This window comes from Globicephala melas, chromosome 2, assembly GCF_963455315.2.
Source record: "Globicephala melas chromosome 2, mGloMel1.2, whole genome shotgun sequence".
Taxonomy (NCBI): Eukaryota; Metazoa; Chordata; class Mammalia; order Artiodactyla; family Delphinidae; genus Globicephala; species Globicephala melas.
In genome coordinates this window covers 102962553-102981664 of record NC_083315.2, presented here as the reverse complement: position 1 = coordinate 102981664, position 19112 = coordinate 102962553, and the positions used below count along the sequence as shown (strand labels likewise).

The following is a 19112-nucleotide window of genomic DNA, read 5'->3' as shown; positions in this document are numbered from 1 at the left end:
CACCCAGCCTGCAAGGGCCTCCTTGATGCGAATGAGGAGCAATGTACCTGCTACCTATGGACTGATGACCTAGGGCAAGATGGAAGGGTCCAGAGGACCGTGGGCAAAGGCCTCCTTGTCTCCTCCCAGCTTCCTCTTAACTTAGACACAACACTGGAGAAAAGTGTGCTTGTGGGAGAATCCAGAACTGACTGATATTTAATTTCTACCATCAGGTTAATGGGCCATCTAGGGAAATTAAACTGAGTTTTAAGAATAGCAAGGAAATTAAATTTGGTATGCACGAGTTTGTGAACTAAGATTAGTATTTGCTTTACCTGGCATCATATAGTGTTATAAATCAATTAATTCAATATTAATATAAAATTTACAAAGGAGTAGAAGTACATATCTTAAATTGCTATAAGTAAATTTTGCAATATAAATATAATTTAGATTATTAATCCTTTCTCAATAAAAATGTGAATATCATGAAGGACTTTGAAATGGGAAAAAAAAGATTACAAAATTAGTGAGTGTCCAAACTCACTCATTCAGGTCATCTCTGCCTTCCAGTGTTTTTAAGATGTTTTAGCACTTTGTAAATTGTAGAAAACTAATCATAGTGTAAATTATTCTTGTCTGTAGAAAAACACATGGATTGTGTTTATTAGAATGCGACTGACAATTTTCTGTAGATAGACCCAGTGTGCATGTATTTGCAAATTCATTTCAGAATTTCGTATCTCTATAAATGTCATTGCTCTTTGAATGCTTCTTTAAGCTAGTTGTAACATCTTACCGGTTTCCCTCATAAATTAATGAGTTGTTAAATAAAATCTTTGACATGAGTTCATATAGCTCATGCTTTGAGAAAATTCTGCAAGAATTGACCTCTGAAATGTCAACACAGCCTGCTAGAAGTGATTTTAGGGAGAGACAGAGAGTCATATCTTGGGATATCTCTTATTAGGACAGTTGCCTACTGTAGGTTGGAGCACTCTGCTATAATAGCAAAAGTAATTTGTAAGAGGTTTTCAACATTTTAGTTAACAGATCAATAGATGGAAACAGAGAAAACCGCTTAATCACAAAATGCAGTGAAATAGACTGCTTTCACTTCAGCAAAGTCACAGTTTTCCTCCCACAGTGTGTTCTGCTGATGGATGTGTTGAAATAAACATGTGACTTGAGAGAGATATCTTCTGCATGGTACAAACTTTATTATGCCAACATCTGGCAGCTGGATAAAATGATAGTTAAGACCTGGAGTCAAATCACTCTTTAAGCCTCAATTTCCTCATTTACAAAATGGTGTGTTCTGGTTATAGTTGCAGTGTAGCAAAGCACCCTGAACTTGGTGGTGTAAAATGAGTCGGGACTTCAGGAAGGGCTTGGCTGGGAAATCTTACCTGTAGGGTCTCTCATGAGACTGGGACTACAATCATCTGAAGGCTTGACTGGGCTGGATGTCCAAGATGGTCCACTCACATGGTTGGCAGTGAAGACTGGTTGTTGGCTGGGAGTTCAACTGGCACTATTGATTAGAAATATCTACACATGGCCTCACAGCATGATGGCCTAACTATACTAGGAGTTCTTAAGTTGTGGCTGGTTTTCCCCAGAACAAACATCCCAAGAGCCTAGTAGAAGTTGCAAGGCCTTTTCTGACCTGGCCTTGGAAGTTATATGACATCATTCTACCATACTCATTTGGGTAAAGCCTGCCCTGGTTCAAAGTGAGGGTATATAGGCCCCAACCTGTTGATAGGAACTTTGGCAAAGTCACATTGTGGAAAAGCATTTGGGATGGGAGATATAGTTGTGGCCATATTTAGAAAATACAATCTGCCACATGTAGATAATATTATTGCCTATTTCATGAGGTTTTGTGAGTATCAACATGAGAAATGGTCTTAATACAGGACTTAATCAGCATTTAAATACTGATTTAATTGCTTAATTAAGTGCTTAAGTACTGATTAAGTACTTAACAACACTTAAGTACTTAATCAGTACTTAATATAGTGCCTGGTGCATTGGAAAACCTCAATAATTGTTGCCATCATTATTACTTCAGCACTGCCCTTTGGACAGTTTTTCAGTTTGTGGTAAACACTATTTTGATTTTCTGAATTCTGGTTCTCAGAGAAATCTGATTAAGATTAGACAAAGGCCAAAAAATACAAGTGAAATTGAATGGAAGTGTATTGTTGTTACCTTTGAAGTGTCTTCTTGTCACTTTAAAAATTCTGAAGTACAGGACAGCCTTTACTTGGAAGTAAAATGTCCCAAATTGCAGAGGGGGTGGTGATTTGTGACCCTCTTACTTGCTTCGAGGTGATGAAAATGCTTTGGATCCGAACTTGCACTAGAGCATTAGCACCTATTGCTTTTGGCTTTGTTTTCTCACTGTTAAATCTGTTGTAATGAAGTCAACGTAAACTTTCTTATCAAGGTTTGCAGGACTGTTCTTTATGACTGGAAAAGTCACAGGGTTTCAGATGTTTTGAAATTTAGCAGCAGTAACTTTCCCTTCCCAAAGCGATTTGAAATGAACATCCGAGACAATGAACTACCTCTGACAAACTCAGCTTGTGCTTTGTTGTCATCTGTGATGATTTACATTCCCCTTTCCTTGGCTGTGAAATCGATGTCACAGCTGCACTAGGTACTGGGCAAATGATGTTCTTTTTATCTGCTTTAAATATGAAACTGCGTTCTTATCACTGTGGGTTGAAGGACATCTTTGTACCTGAACACTTTGATTTGAGGGTGATGTCAAACAGATTTTGACTCAGATAAATATTCAGTTGTGCCGGGAATTACAAATAGAATCTTGTGACCTTGTTTCAATTAGGAGAAACGTGGAATGAGTTAAGGAAAAATGTATTAAAATAACATTTTTGTTTTCTTTTTGCTATAAAATAATTTATGTTCCTCATAGGAAATTTTAGAAAATCCAAGCAAAAAGAGAAAAATAAAAATCACCTGCATTCTTACCACCTGGCTGCAATAATTATTCACATTTTAGAATAAGCATCTTGTGCATACCCACATTTACATACACCACAGATTTTAAAATAATGGATCGTGATGTACATGTTATTTAGCATTTGGATTTTTTTTTTAATTAAAAAACTTGATAGAGTGTGGGGATCTTTCCATGTTAGTAAATACATAAAATCAATTTAAATTATTTTAATCAGTTTCCTATTTGTCTCTCTGCATTTAGATTGTTTCCCATTCCCACAGTTACAAACATTATAAAGTATATCCTCGTACAGATATTTTAAAAATTTGTTTAAAAAATTATAGAAGTAGTACACATTAAAAAATTCAAATATTAGGCTTCCCTGGTGGCGCAGTGGTTGAGAGTCCGCCTGCCGATGCAGGGCACACGGGTTCGTGCCCTGGTCCGGGAGGATCCCACATGCTGCGGAGCGGCTGGGCCCGTGAGCCATGGCCGCTGAGCCTGCGCATCTGGAGCCTGTGCTCCGCAACGGGAGAGGCCACAACAGTGAGAGGCCCGCGTACCGCAAAAAAAAAAAAAAAAATCAGTTGAGTTTCTATATGCTAATAAAAAAGTATCAGAAAGAAAAATTAAGAAAACAATCCCATTTACAATTGCATCAAAGAGAGCAAAATACCTAGGTATAAATTTGACCAATGATGTGAAAGACCTGCACAATGAAAACTGTAAGACACTAATAAACTGAAGAAGAAACAGACAGAAAGAAATGCTGTTATCTGGCATTGGAAGAATACTGTTAAAACGTTCATTCAGCCAAAGTACTGTACACATCCAATTCAATCTCTAACACAATTAAAATAGCATTTCTCACAGAAACCAAACTAACAATCCTATCATGTGTGTGGAACCAAAAAGGACCCCAAATAGCCAAAGCGATCCTTAGAAAGGACAGCACAGCTGGAGTCAACTCACTCCATGACTCCAAACTATACTATGAAGCTACAGGAACCAAAACAGTGTGGAACTGGCACAAAAACAGGCACATGCACCAGAGCAATATAACAGAGAACCCAGAAATAAACCCACACGTATGTGGTCAGTTAATTTATGACAAAGCTGCCAAGGACATACACTGGGGAAAGTCCCCTTAATAAATGATGCCAAGGAAACTAGATCCCACACACCAAAGAAAGACAATGGGAACTGTCTACACCGCACACAACACTACCTGAAATCCACAATATTCCACATGGAGCCCTTCCTCTGCTGGCTCCTCTGAAAATGGACCCCCCTCAGCAGTCAGCCACATACAAGAAGCTTCTCCCCACTTTCTCTTCACCTTTTACTTCTGGTGGTGCCTCCCAGCCAGTCCTGAAGACAGTGGGCTCCTGTCTGCATGGGTGAGGCCCAGTGTTGTCCAGAAACTGAAGCTCCAGTGTGTCCTGAGGAGACCCACCTCCCATCAGTGTGGACTCGGCCAGGCATTGTCCCAAAGCCAAAGCCCTGGCGAATCCCAGATCCAGTTCAACCAAAGTTGTGATGCTTATTGGCCTTACGGAGTCCACATGTTATTGAGACACCGTAAGAAGATTACATTAGGAGCCACCATCTCTTGAATGCCATGGATGACCTGGCGTGCAGCCCTGAGGGTGGCGCTGCTGAGGCCATGGGCGGAGTGGGGGGCAGGGGTGGGGTCAGACATCTGGCTGCCCTCCTCTTTGGCTCCAGGACAGCTCACCGACTGCGGAGTTCCGGCCCTGTGGGGACCCGGGCTCCATTCCTGCTTCAGGTCAGTCCCCCTGCGCCAGGATACTTTTAATAGGTAGTGATGACACAGCTGGCTATCCACCTGGAGGATGTAAACTTCCTCTGTGTAAACAAGGACTTTGTGGCTCTAGAGAGACAGTTTCCTCTGTCTTGGTTATTTTGATTTCATTTGAGACTGGTGGAAATGAAACACAATTTTATTTTCTTTTAGCTTTTTATTTTAACATAACTTTTGATTTATAGTCAAGTTGTAAGGAATTCCCATATATCCTTCACCCAGATTCCCCATATGTTAACAATGTACCACATTTACTTTATCTTTTTCTCTCTTGACATATTTCTCTTAACATAAGTTTAATAATTTCTTAATATTTATACTACTAATATTATATATTAATATATACAATACTAACAGTACATATAATCTAATACAGCATAGTGAGCTTAGTACATTAAATAGCCTTTCATATTTCCTGTCCATATTTCTGTGGTCATCTTGAAAAAAATTTTAACATAACATAACAGACCATACTTTGCAACTTGCTGATGTTCCCCTAAGATTTCTAAAATCTAGATCCACATCCTGGCTCTCTCTCTCTTTTCCCCTTACAGTTTAGTTGAGTGAACCGGTCATTTGTCCTATAACATGCCCACAGTCTCTGCTTACTCTTTGCATCCTTGTGGTGCTGTGCAGCCCATTCCTCTGCCCCTCTGTATTCCCTGAAGACTGGTTGTTTGATGTAGAGTCTTGATCAGATTCAAGTTTGATTTTCTTGTCAAGAATATTTCATACTGTTGTATTCTAATTCTTTCATACTTTCTTTAGTAGCTGGGATACTTCCATAAGGAGAATATTCATCAACTATTTGGTTATGCTGTCTAGATTGTTAACTTTTGCAGAAGGGAGTCAATGAATTATGGTACCTAGCTCAATAATTAAAAGTTGTTTGGGCTTTTTATGGCTTATGAAGAACCACATCCAAATACCAAGCAGGAGTTCATTGGCAGATGAGATTTACTGGAAGTGATTCACAAATATCATTAATAAACTATTATTATCTCCTTCACTGAGCTGTGCCTCATGACTTCACCTATTTAACTAAATCCAGTTCATGATTCTTGACATACTTTAAGGTATTCATTTAAAATGAGTAATGAAATAATTTAACAGTGAATCACCTTTACTTATGTATTTTTATATTGAATAGCAGGAAACCAACAGAGAAATTTGTCACTTTTGTTTGAGAACACAGTTAAATTTATTCTTATTTGACTCTTCCACCCTGGTTGATTAACCAGCTGTGTTTAATTTGAAAGCTTTTGAAATTAAGTTTATCAGCACAGGACAAGGCATTTTATAGTACAGCATCTGGATTTAAAAGTGTTTTAAGTCCAAGGAGATTATTTTTACGGCTTTTCATTAGAGCTGACTCTCTATAGCTGAAAACTACATTTCCAAGACTGCAGCATAACTAGTATTCTGGATGAAATCTAGATTTTGTACATGCAGAATACAGAATCTGGAGCTGTGTTATGTGGGGAGAGTGGCAGGGCATGAGATAACCGTGTTCCAATATGGTTCCCGGCAGACAGTGTCACTTTTCCTGCTCTAGCAGCTTCCTGCAGTAGAATTGGCAGTGCACCCCATCAGAGCAGAGATAGTCTGGCTAAGCATTCCTGGAAGTCCTGCTTAGATCCTATTCTTCCATTCCTTCCAGTGACTTTGTAAACCACACACAAAAAAATCACTTTCTGTTTATACCAATTTGAATGATTTCTGTTATCTGCAACCTATTTCTCACTAATAATAAAGCTATTGATTTTTGTATATATATATTTTTTGATTTTTGTATATTATCTTTGTACTGAGCCATCTTACTCAATTTATTTATTGCCTGAGATAATTTTCTGGAAGTTTCCAGTTAAAAATTGTACAGTTGTCATCTCCTCTTTGCTAATTTCATCCTGATTTCTCTTGAATATTTGCACCATATATTGTAGGCAATAGTGAACATTTTGCGGTTTTTCTAACTTTAATGGAAAGCTTCTAGTCTTTCCCAGCTGAAAATAATTCTGACTTTGGAGATTACAGATATGTAATGTTATGAAGGTATTCATCTTTTCCCATTTTATTAAGAACTTTCTAAGCTAAAAAAAATTAAGAATGTAAGTTGGTTTTTATAAAAAATTTTTTTCAACATCCATGGAAGTGATTAAAAGATGTTTCTCTTTTTTTCTATTTGTATGATGAACTATATTTATAGATTTCCTAATATCAAATTGTCTTGCATTCCTTGAAAAATCCCACTTGGTTATGGTATCTTATTTTTTTTAATGCTTTACTGGATTCTTATTGTGCCTATTTTGTGATTTTTGCATTGATACTCATAAGTGAGTAGTTTTCCTTTTTTTGTACTAGTTTTGCTGTTTTCCTATTGCTATAATGCTTGCTTTATGATAATAATTAGAAAAATTTCCTTATTTTCTGTGCTTAGTTCTGTGAAATTATCTGCATATGGCGATTTTTGGCAGGGAGTACGTAGAGGGCAACTCTGACAACTTTATTCTATTCTACTTCTGTACATTTAGATTTCCCATCTTTTCTGGGGTCAGTTTTGATCCATTTCATACAAGTTTTCCAATGTATTTGGATATATGTGAGCAAAACCATATATATATATATTATGTCTTTATATATACATATATGTATATTTCTGCTGTATCTGGTTATTTCTTCCTTTCCTATTTGGTGTGTTTGTGCTTTCTCCTTTTAAAAAAAGTTGGGCTCACTAATAGTTAATCTGTTTAGTTGATTTTCAAAAATCAGTTCTTGTATTTGCTGTTTTTAGTTATAAAAATTTATTACTTTGTGCTTTTCTCTATATTAATTCCTTCCTCTTAATTTTTCTTCCTAATTTATTGTTTTGCATACTCAAGTCATTAATTTTTATTCTTTCTTGTTTATAAGCATTTTAGGCTATGAGTTTTCTCCTGAGCATTTATTTAGCTATATAATTCCATATGTGAGGTAATAATAATAATAGTGGTAAATAAATCAGCCTCTCATGAAAATAGTTTACAACTTTACATTAACACAGTCTTCTGAAAATAAACATTTTAAACACATATGGTTTCCTATAACAAATATTTTTAATTTCAATGTTACAAGACAACTATCCATGGAAGTATTTTTTTTTAATTAATTACTTAATTTTTGGCGGTGTTGGGTGTTTGTTGCTATGCGCGGACTTTCTCTAGTTGCAGCGAGCAGGGGCTACCTTTTTTTGTGGTGCACGGGCTTCTCATTGCGGTGGCTTCTCTTGTTGCGGATCACGGGCTCTAGGCACGAGGGCTTCAGTACTTGTGGCATGTGGGCTCAGTAGTTGTGGCTCTCGGGCTTTAGAACGTAGGCTCGGTAGTTGTGGCACATGGGCTTAGTTGCTTCGCGGCATGTGGGATCTTCCTGGACCAGGGCTTGAACCCATGTCCCCTGCATTGGCAGGTGGATTCTTAACCACTGTGCCACCAGGGAAGTCCCCATGGAAGTATTTTTAAAAAATTCTTTCAATAATGTGGGAATGCTCCTTGGTCTTTTTAGTTGACTGATTCAGACAAATGCTCAATTCTGTAAGCACAAGATCCAGGGGAAAAAAATGTAGATTTCACTAAATTTTCGAGTAACTGATATGTAAATATTTTTACTGTCTTCTTATCTATCTAACAAGACTCAATGTTTGGTTTATGACTCTCTGTTTTCTTTTTTTTTCACATCTTTATTGGAGTACAAATGCTTTACAATATTGTATTAGTTTCTGATGTATAACCAAGTGAATCAGCTATATGTATACATATATCCCCATATCCCCTCCCTCTTGAACCTCCCTCCCACCCTCCCTATCCCATCCCTCTACGTCATCACAAAGCACCGAGCTGATCTCACTGTGCTATGCAGCAGCTTCCCATTAGCCATCCATTTTACATTTGGTGGTGTATATACGTTAATTCTACTCTCTCACTTCATCCCAGCTTCCCCTCCCCCTCTGTGCCCTCAAGTCCTTTCTCTATGTCTGCGTCTTTATTCCTGTGCTGACACTAGGTTCATCAGTACTGCTTTTTAAAATTCCATATATATGAGTTACATACGGTTTTTGTTTTTCTCTTTCTGACTTACTTCACTCTGTATGACAGATTCTAGGTCCATACACCTCACTGCAAATAACTCAGTTTCGTTCCTTTTTATGGCTGAGTAATATTCCATTGTATATATGTGCCACATCTTCTCTATCCATTCATCTATTGATGGACATTTAGGTTGCCTCCATGTCCTGGCTATTGTAAATGGTGCTGCAGTGAATACTGTGGTACATGTATCTTTTTGAATTATGGTTTTCTCAAGGTATATGCCCAGTAGTGGGATTGCTGGGTCTGGTCATTCTATTTTTAGTTTTTTAAGGAACCTCCATACTGTTCTCCACAGTGGCTGTATCAATTTACATTCCCACCAACAGTGCAGGAGGGTTCCCTTTTCTCCACATCCTCTCCAGCATTTGTTGTTTGTAGATTTTTTGATGATGGCCATTCTGACCGGTGTGAGGTGATGCCTCATGTGGTTTTGATTTGTATTTCTCTAATGATTAGTGATGTTGAGCATCTTTTCATGTATTTGTTGGCCATCTGTATGTCTTCTTTGGAGAAATGTCTATCTAGGTCTTCTTCCCATTTTTGGATTGGGTTGTTTGTTTTTTTGATATTGAGCTGCATGAGCTGCTTGTATATTTTGGAGATTAATCCTTTGTCAATTTCTTCATTTGCAAATATTTTCTCCCATTCTGAGGGTTGTCTTTTTGTCTTGTTTATGGTTTCCTTTGCTGTGCAAAAGCTTTGAAGTTTCATTAGGTCCCATTTGTTTATTTTTGTTTTTATTTCCCTTACTCTAGGAGGTGGGTCAAAAAGGACCTTTCTGTGACTTATGTCATAGAGTGTTCTGCCTATGTTTTCCTCTAAGAGTTTTATAGTGTCTAGCCTTACATTTAGGTCTTTAATCCATTTTGAGTTTATTTTTGTGTATGGTATTAGGGTGTGTTCTAATTTCATTCTTTTACATGTAGCTGTCCATTTTTCCCAGCACCACTTATTGAAGAGGCTGTCTTTTCTCCATTGTATATTCTTGCCTCCTTTGTCAAAGATAAGGTGACCATATGTGCGTGGGTTTATCTCTGGGCTTTCTATCCTGTTCCATTGATCTATATTTCTCTTTTTGTGCCAGTACCATACTGTCTTGATTACTGTAGCTTTGTAGTATAGTCTGAAGTCAGGGAGCCTGATTCCTCCAGCTGTTTTTCTTTCTTAAGATTGCTTTGGCTATTCGGAGTCTTTTGTGTTTCCATACAAATTGTAAAATTTCTTGTTCTAGTTCTGTGAAAAATGCCATTGGTAATTTGATAGGGATTACATTGAACCTGTAGATTGCTTTGGGTAGTATAGTCATTTTCACAATATTGATTCTTCCAATCCAGGAGCATGGTTTATCTCTCCATCTGTTCATGTTACCTCTGATTTCTTTCATCAGTGTTTTATAGTTTTCTGAGTACAGGTCTTTTGCCTTCTTAGGTAGGTTTATTCCTAGGTATTTTATTCTTTTTGTTGTGATGGTAAATGGGATTGTTTCTTTAATTTCTCTTTCTGATCTTTCATTGTTAGTGTATAGGAATGCAAGAGATTTCTGTGCATTCGTTTTGTATCCTGCAACCTTACCAAATTCATTGATTAGTTCTAGCAGTTTTCTGGTGACATCTTTAGGATTTTCTATGTATAGAATTATGTCACTGGCAAACAGTGACTGTTTTACTTCTTCTTTTCCAATTTGCATTCCTTTTATTTCTTTTTCTTCTCTGATTGCTTTGGCTAGGACTTCCAATACTATGTGGAATAATAGTGGCAAGAGTGGATATCCTTGTCCTGTTCCTGATCTTAGAGGAAATGCCTTCAGTTTTTCACCATTGAGAATGATGTTTGCTGTGGGTTTGTCATATATGGCTTATTATGTTGAGATAGGTTCCGTCTATGCCTACTTTCTGGAGAGTTTTTATCATAAATGGGTGTTGAATTTTGTCAAAAGCTTTTTCTGCATCTATTGAGATGATCATATGGTTTTTATTCTTTTTTCTTAAAGCCTCTTTATCAGTTCTCCCTTTCCTTCAAGGCAGTTTGTTACATTGTTAACTAAGGCTTATAGCTTTTGTCTTCTGTTATAATTTTTAACCAAGATCAAATTAGTGAATATCAAACTTATATATTTCTGATTTCAATGTTATTATTTTATGAATGAATTATTTTAATATTTCACCTTGAGTATAGTCATTAATTAGGTTTCTTGTGAATATTTGAAACTTTTTCCTGTCTTTAGAAATGTCATTTATCCATAGAAGCATAGATGCTCACTAAGAGTTAAAAATTTGCATCAGATGGTGGGTTTGGGGTGCTCATTGTACTATTTTTTTTATGCTTTCCTGTGTATTTGAACATTTTCATAATAAGAAGCTGGAAAAAATCAGATCTATTTATATAATTATAATAGACATCTAAGAATGCTTCAGAAATGATCAAAGAAGAGAGGGAGCTGGCCATTGGAAGGGACACAGTGGCTGTTTGAATTATAAGCAGACAGTTGTTACCCTCTGTTGTTTTTCCTCATGGAGAGTGGAAATGCTCTGGTGTGTGACAGGAAATATTTAGATTGGGTAGTAGAGGGAATGGCCTTCTGTAGGAGACCATGCAGCTGCTTCACCTTGCTTGTCTTTAAGAGCTCCATAGATACTCTCTGTGTCACATGGTGGAGGTGAGGCGGCTATCCCTTTGGTTGGAGAGAGAAGACAGTTGAATCGTTTCTCAAACAGACCCAGGGGCAACTGCAACTCACATAACTGTACAGGGTTAGCCAGGACGGTGTCCAGTGCCCTGAAACAGCAAGAGTGTAGATCAGGTTCTGCCTACAGTAGACCTGCTGAGCTCCACAGATTCCCTCTGTGGATTAGCCTCTGCCTTGTATCTCACCCAGAGCAGTTCCATCAGAACTCTGAGTACAAGCCAGGGAGGGGCCCTGGAGTTCACAGAGCCCAGCTCTTTACTCTTCTGGGAATGAAGAGTTCATACCAACCAGGCACTTAACAAAAGTATGGGATTTTCCAAGAGAAACAATCCTTATGACATTGGTCAGGCAAATTTCCCTGACAGTAAAAAGTCATTCATAGGACTTCCCTGGCGGTCCAGTGGTGAAGACTCCGTGCTTCCACTGCAGGGGTCACGGTTTCAACCCTTGGTCGGGGAACTAAGATCCCGCATGCTGTGAGGCACAGCCAAAAAGAAAAGCAAAATGTCATTCACCCAAAAGATAGTTGGTGCCCACTATATCCAGAGCCATACCGAGACTATTTGGGCTACAGGATCGTTTCCAGAGTGCCATGTATTGTAACATCTAGGGGGACGGGTTCTGGATTCTGACCTGGTTTTAAATCCTGACTCTTCCATTAGCTAGCTATGTAACTTTGGAAGCAAGTGCCTGTTGGTCTCTGTGCCTCAGTCCCCTCCTCGGGGGAGTGGGTTTCAGGATTGCAGCACCTAGCTCATAGGGTCTGCTTGGAGGATTCGGGATAACATGTTTGAAACACACGTAATAAATGTTCAGTAAATGTTCACTATTGTTATGTAGCCTGGTTGTGTTGCATCCTCTTTGACAAACCCCATGCTCTTCATTTTCCAACCACTCAGTTACCTTAAACAGACCCCAAGTTACCTCAGGGCTGAGAAGCAGCTACTCTTGGATTTTCCTGGTTAGCCAGCTGGAGGGGGTTTCCAGGCTCTCAGGAGCTTCTTGCCTTTCTAGCTTCATCAAAACCATTACATTCTCAGCTGAGAGGACTCTGACCCTTGCTATTGGGTTCTGTGGGTGAGGGAGCAAGAGAACCACCCTGTGGCGATGGCCTTGGGATCTGTCCTCCTGTCCTTTCCTTTTGAGCTGTAGGTGTAACTGTGGGTGATGAGATTCATTTAGCTCCACCACGGGCAGCCCCAGGGGTCCTGCTGTATTAACCTTCATCTACATTCAGGAGTAACATCCCTACCAAGGCCTTGGTGTAAGTCATTTTTGGGAGACTTTGTGACTCCATGTGCATCTAGTACCTAGATGTGTTTGGATGGTTTCCCGGTTTCTGTGGAATTTTGAAACTTGGAGACCCAAGTATTGATTCACTGAGGGAAACTTTCCCCTCTCTGGAGTGAAGTTGTGGAGCTTCTCTGGAGACTCATTACAACATTGTGCTAATAAGGCCCCAGCCACCTCAAATCCCTTGGCTGTTGATTGCTCTAACTTTGAAGCTGGAAGTTTGCCCTTTTATCCCCCAGTTGCAGAGCATAGCAACTTTGGGAAAGTTTAGTGAGTCTGGTTGAGGGAGTGAGGGTAGAATGGCAGGCAAGGCCCTTCCAAGGGCTGGATCAGTGGGGTTATGACCATGGGCATTGTGTGGCTGTGATGGGTGGGAGTGTTCCACGTCCAGGAGCTACAGGATGATTCCTCCTGTGTCCCTTTCCTAGGAGTCTGTGTCTGCCCCTCCACCTCTTCATCCACTGTGTCCACTGAGCTTGCCCACCCAGAGTGGCCTTCTCAAAACCTGGGCCCATCTCAAGGCATGGGCCTCCACACCTACAGCCTCTCTCTGCTCAATGTCACCTCTTTAGATGGGCTTTTCCTGTCCATCATGTGTAAAACAGAGTCCCTTCTTATCCTTCCCTGTCCCCTTACTATGCTTATTTACTTTTATTCGTAACACTACCTGACATTTTATTTACATATTTATATTTGTCTGTCTTCCCTACTAGAAGGAAAACTCTATGAGGGCAGAGACTGGTGTGTTCATTGCTGTGTACTCTATACTTAGAACAGGCTTGGCACAGAAGAGGTGCTGAATAAGCATTTTTAAATGAAAACAAGAAAGCAAAACACCTCTTTCCCAGAGGAGTCTTTGCACAGAGGAGAGTAGCTGTGGGATCTGGGCGGAAGAGGAGCTGTGCATTTCTTGCAGCATTTTTCAGGGGTTTTGGGTGTGAGATGCAGGAGTACCTTTTGAGAAGGGGATGTGAGGCATGAGAAAACCAAGGGTGAATCATTTAGAACAATTCTCATCCTCTTGGGATGATTGGTCTCTCTCTGAGAATGATACCAGTTGACTCAAGATGTCTTCAGCACCTTTGATTACTCCACTGAGGTGAGCATAATATGTTCTCATCCTTGGACCTCAGGAATGGGACCTAAAGTAATTTGAAGTATGGAGGATGAATACTCAAGAATATAGGCTTGCTTCCAGCCAGACAGGACCATTCCTTGTTTAAAGCACCGTTACCCTTGGTCTTCCTGCTTTTTCTCCTGCCATTTCTCCTAACAGGAGTGCTCTTCTGCTGCTCCCCCTTTCCAACTGCTACCTCCTCTTCTAGATCAGGTTCAGATTCTTCTTTTGTGAAGCCTTCCCAGCCATCATGGGGAAGAGCAACCTTTCCTTCCTCTAAACGCCTTTAAGTCTTACTGTTCATGCTTTCATGACATTTGGCCATAAATGATTTGGGGGCAACTCAAGTACTAACTAACTAACTAACTAACCAACTAACTAACTCTGAAGTCTTTGGCTTCTCTAGTCTCCAAAGGAAATCCTTCCCTTCAGTGTTTAAAATCACAAAAGTCCAAGCTCGGATCCTGATCCACCACTAAAAGTTCAGCTGTAGACTGGTTCCCCACCCATGTAATTCCCAGAGGATACTTACATTTTCTGCCTAGCCCTGCTGGTTCTGGAGTTCTGCGGGACCTCTGGCCATCTTGTGACCAGCTTCTCCAACTGCTACTGCTTTCCCCATACCTCCTCACCCCAAGTACAGACGAAGACCCCTGTATTATCTGTCCAAGCACATCACAGACCAGCACGTACTGAAGCTTTGGGATAATAGGAAGGACTTCTAGTATAGGAAAGAGGGAGGAAAAGCCCATAAAACGAGATACAGGAAATTATTATTCTTGGAGTCCACCAGCCATATATACGTAGACAGGGTTTTTGGTTTTTTTTTCTTTTACACTTTCCTCATCCCTCATTCTGCTGCCACATGGCCACAAAACCTACCTTCTGCCATGTAGTACCCTTGCCTATATCTCTCTCTGCTCCTTTCATCCCTGGGTGCAGGACCCTGATCTTTGAGACCCAGCAAGAAGGGAAAACCCCATTTTAGCCCCAGGCTCACTTCTCAGGACACATCTTTTTCTGCAGAGATGGATCTCACTCCATAATGCAAGCCATTTCAATGTCATGAAAGAGAGCAGTGTACCTCTCTCTGTCTTAACCATTGAAGACACTATTTTGGCTTTGCTGCCATAAAGCCATTGGAATGTTTTCCCAAACAAACATAGTCTGTTCCCCAAATTGAATCTGAAAATTGCTGATAAGTTTAAAATAACTTATTCTGGCTTTTAGATATTACATTTTCAAAAATTGGGGGGTTCAATCTCATTAGAACACTTCATCACACATATTTTTTTCTTTAAATGTGTTTTCTATCTTACAGAAATTGGCAGAATGGTAAAGCGTCTAGGAGGAGATTGGTGATGCCGTCTAAGGGAAGACCAGGGGAGTCTGTCCCTCCCTTCTGAAGCTCCGAGAGTGTCTGGAGGTGGGTGTGTTGTGTTTCAAGAGAGTCACACTAACAAAAATGTACTTAGGAGTGATGAGCATTTCAGAATGACATTTGGTTAATTTGCATGAGAGATAGGACTGCTAACCAGAAATGCTCTGCCCAGTCTATTCCCTCCCTCTGCCCTATTCCTCCCAGTCAGAACCACTCCCTGAGATCTCACTGACCCTTTGTAAAAGAAAAGTGTGTTCTTCCATCTCAGTCAGTGGATGTCTAGCATGGAGAAGTCTTGGGAAGCAAGCAGTACCTCAGAAAGAGTTAAAAATTCCTCCCTAGTCATTCTGCCTGTCAGGGAGTAGGCAGGGGCCTGCTCACTGGATGAGCCCAGAGTCATCCAAAAGAGCAGGGGCGGCCGGCCACTCCCTGGGTAAACTCATCCTTCCTGGGACAGAGCCCCTGGGAACTGAGATAATGGCAATCATGAGGTGTGCTCCCCTCCTCCACCGCTAGGAGTCTGCCATGAGCTGGCGAGGAAGGCAAGTCATAGACACAGTAAAAGGTGAGAGACACCGGGAGGTGCTCTAAGTGGTTGATTACTTACAAAGAACCTAGAAATGAGGGAAATGGATGGTTCCAATCAGTGGTTCTTAACGTTTTTGAGTCACAAAGTCATATGAGAATTTGACTCTTCCCATCCTCACCCTAATCTACATAGACACACCATTTCACATATATTTCAAGGGTTTTCCCAGAATACCCTGGAGTTCATCTGTGGACCTTCTGCTCAAAACCGTAAACCCCTGGAGGGCAAGGACTGGGCTTGTTCGCTGATGTGTGTCCAGTGCCTACCTGAAGTGTCCAAGATGAAGGAAGTGTCAGTAAATGTTGAGAGCTAAAAGGCAAAAGCAAACCTGCGCTTGCCTAGCAGAAGCCAGGCCAGGGTGTGCAAACACCAGTGGCATCAGTGCCATGAGGGGCTTTGATGGTGACATCCCTGTCACTATTCTTCTTGACATTTAAAGCCAGGGCTGCTGAACTGTGAACTCTTCACTCTTCTGACTCTCTGGTCCTGACCTAGCATGGTGACCTGAGACATGTACGGTCAATGATGGTCTGGGGAAGAGATAAGTGACATTTTGAGGATTCTCACACTGCTACCTGGTTTTTGCAATGGCTTTGATATCAGTTTATTCTAAAGGCTTCTTTGAAGTCATCATTCAGCTGCATTTACTGAGCATCTCAGGGTCTACTGTGTTTCAGGAGGGTGCTTGATAAATGCTGAGGACTGAATCACCATAACAGCTGGTCTGGGTCACTTCAAAGTCCTCTGCTACTGCCAGCGAGGGAACAAGAGGAGCCACTGTAACCACTACCACTTTCAGAAACTCCTACATCACTGGTCTGCTATGAGCCATGCTGAACACAGTCAAGTTGCTCATAGAACCTACTCCTAGGCCAGTTAAGTTCAGAAAGGGATGGGGCTCCATAGTAAAGAGAACTGAGCCCCAAAATATCAGAAGCTTTAATGAAAAAGGTCTATCAATTCAGAAGCCCCAAAACTCACAGATTCTTCCAAAGAACTGCCAGAATGGAAGACACACAGTGCACCAAAAATTTGGTGCTGAGCATAGCCCACCAGTTCATACACTTTCTTCCCTGTGTTAAGCTCCCTGTTAGGGATTCCATAGTCCTTTCCTGAAACTTATCCTCAGGCTGGGGCCACTGTCAGATCTATTTTTATGTCCTTAAATCTACAAGAAGATTAGAGTTTCAGTCCCTTTGAACCCCTGGGAGAGTCCTCACTTTATATGCAAATTGCTATATGCTAATAGATATGAGGGGGCACTTCTTAGCTCTGCTGCAGCATTCAAGGCACTAATTAACATAAGTGGATGCTCTGGGGTGTGACCTTAGGAAGCATGTCAATGGTGCCAGGTGGAGGATGGATGTTATCTGCTCTTCCCAGATGTACTGGAACCCCAACTCGTGCCCAGCCAAGATATGCTGCTGGTCTAGCTTAGTAACAGACATTTTGCCTTATTTCTGTAAATGACTAATGACTTTCTCTTCATTCTTGTTCTTCATAACCTCTCCATATATTTGGCACTGTTGACGCTTCTGCCATCTTGGATTTCTCCTCCCCTGCTTCTTAACCCTGCACGGTTCTGTTTCTGTTGGTTTGCTTTCTGACTATTCCTCTTGTTCCCCATGGTGATTTAACCAAGGGCTTTCCCCGAAGCTTCATCCTTTTTTCCTTCTCTACATAAACTTCTCCAGCGTGTACGGTTTCGTATCCACTTGCTTGCTTGCTCACTCACTCACTGAGCCTCTCTCACGTCCCTTATGTGGTACTAGGCTTAGAGAACACCAAGATGAATAAAATCTAGTTTCTGCCTTCAGGGAGTCATATAATTGATAAGTGGTAACTTGACCCAGTGCCTGGCTCCTTCTACTCACATTCCAGTGCTCATTGCCCTCTGTCTCAAGACTGTAAGTTATTTATGCATGCTCAGTCTTAATCTCACATGACTCCTTTGCCTGTAACTCCAGCTTTCATTGATTTTCTTCTCCAACAAACTGCTCTAGTCAGGAGAGCTGTTTGTTTGTTTTTTTAATTGAAGTATATTTGATTTACAATGTTGTGTTAATTTCTGCTGTACAGCAAAGTGATTCAGTTATAGACATTATTTTTTATATTCCTTTCCTTTATGGTTTATCACAGGATGTTGAATATAGTTCCCTGTGCTATACAGTAAGACCTTGTTGTTTATCCATTTTTTAAAATGTATGTATCTATTTATTTATCTATCTATTTATTTTTTGTGGCTGTATCGGGTCTTAGTTGGGCATGTGGGATCTTTTGTTGTGGCGTGACGGCTTTTCATTGTGGCATGCGGGCTTCTCTCTAGTTGTGGCACTCGGGCTCCAGAGCATGTGGGCTCTGTAGTTGGGGTGCCCAGGCTTAGTTGCCCCGCAGCATGTGGGATCTTAGTGCCCCAACCAGGGCTCGAACCCACGTCCCCTGTATTGGAAGGCAGATTCTTAACCACTGGACCCCCAGGGAAGTCCCTCCATTTTATAGATACTAGTTTGCACCTGTTAACCCCAAACTCCCAATCCATCCGACCCCCACCCCACCTCCCCCTTGGCAACCACAGATCTGTTCTCTATGTCTGTGAGTCTGTTTCTGTTTCATAGATAAGTTCATTTGTGTCATATTTTAGATTCTATATATAAGTGATGTCATATGGTATTTGTCTTTCTCTTTCTGACTTACTTCACTTAGTATCATAATATTAGGTCTGATCATGTTGCTACAAATGGCATTATTTTGTTCTTTTTTATGGCTGAGTAGTATTCCATTGTATATCTTTTTTATCCATTTATCTGTCGATGGACATTTAGGTTGATTCCATGTCTTGGCTATTGTGAATAGTGCTGCTATGAACGTAGGGGTGCATGTATTTATTTATTTATTTATTTGGCTGTGCTGGGTCTCAGTTGCGGCACGCGGATCTTCATTGTGTTTTGTGGGATCTTTAGTTGTGGCATGCGGGATATTTAGTTGCAACATTTGAACTGTTAGTTGCGGCATGTGGGATCTAGTTCCCTGACCAGGGGTTGAACCCAGGCCCCCTGCATTGGGAGCATGGAGTCTTAGCCACTGGACCACCAGGGCAGTCCCGCATGTACCTTTTAGAATTACAGTTTTGTCTGGATATCTACC

The 19112-nt window shown here is 40.5% G+C and overlaps 1 long non-coding RNA gene across 2 annotated transcripts in view; it reads left to right on the top strand.

The window, feature by feature from the left end:
- Positions 1–19112, top strand: part of LOC115852104 (uncharacterized) — a 100753-nt gene that overhangs the window by 63098 nt on the left and 18543 nt on the right. For both annotated transcript variants that reach the window (XR_009563072.2, XR_009563071.1), the window contains exon 3: positions 15320–15424. This is a non-coding gene — a long non-coding RNA (uncharacterized lncRNA). The remainder of the gene's footprint in view (positions 1–15319; positions 15425–19112) is intronic.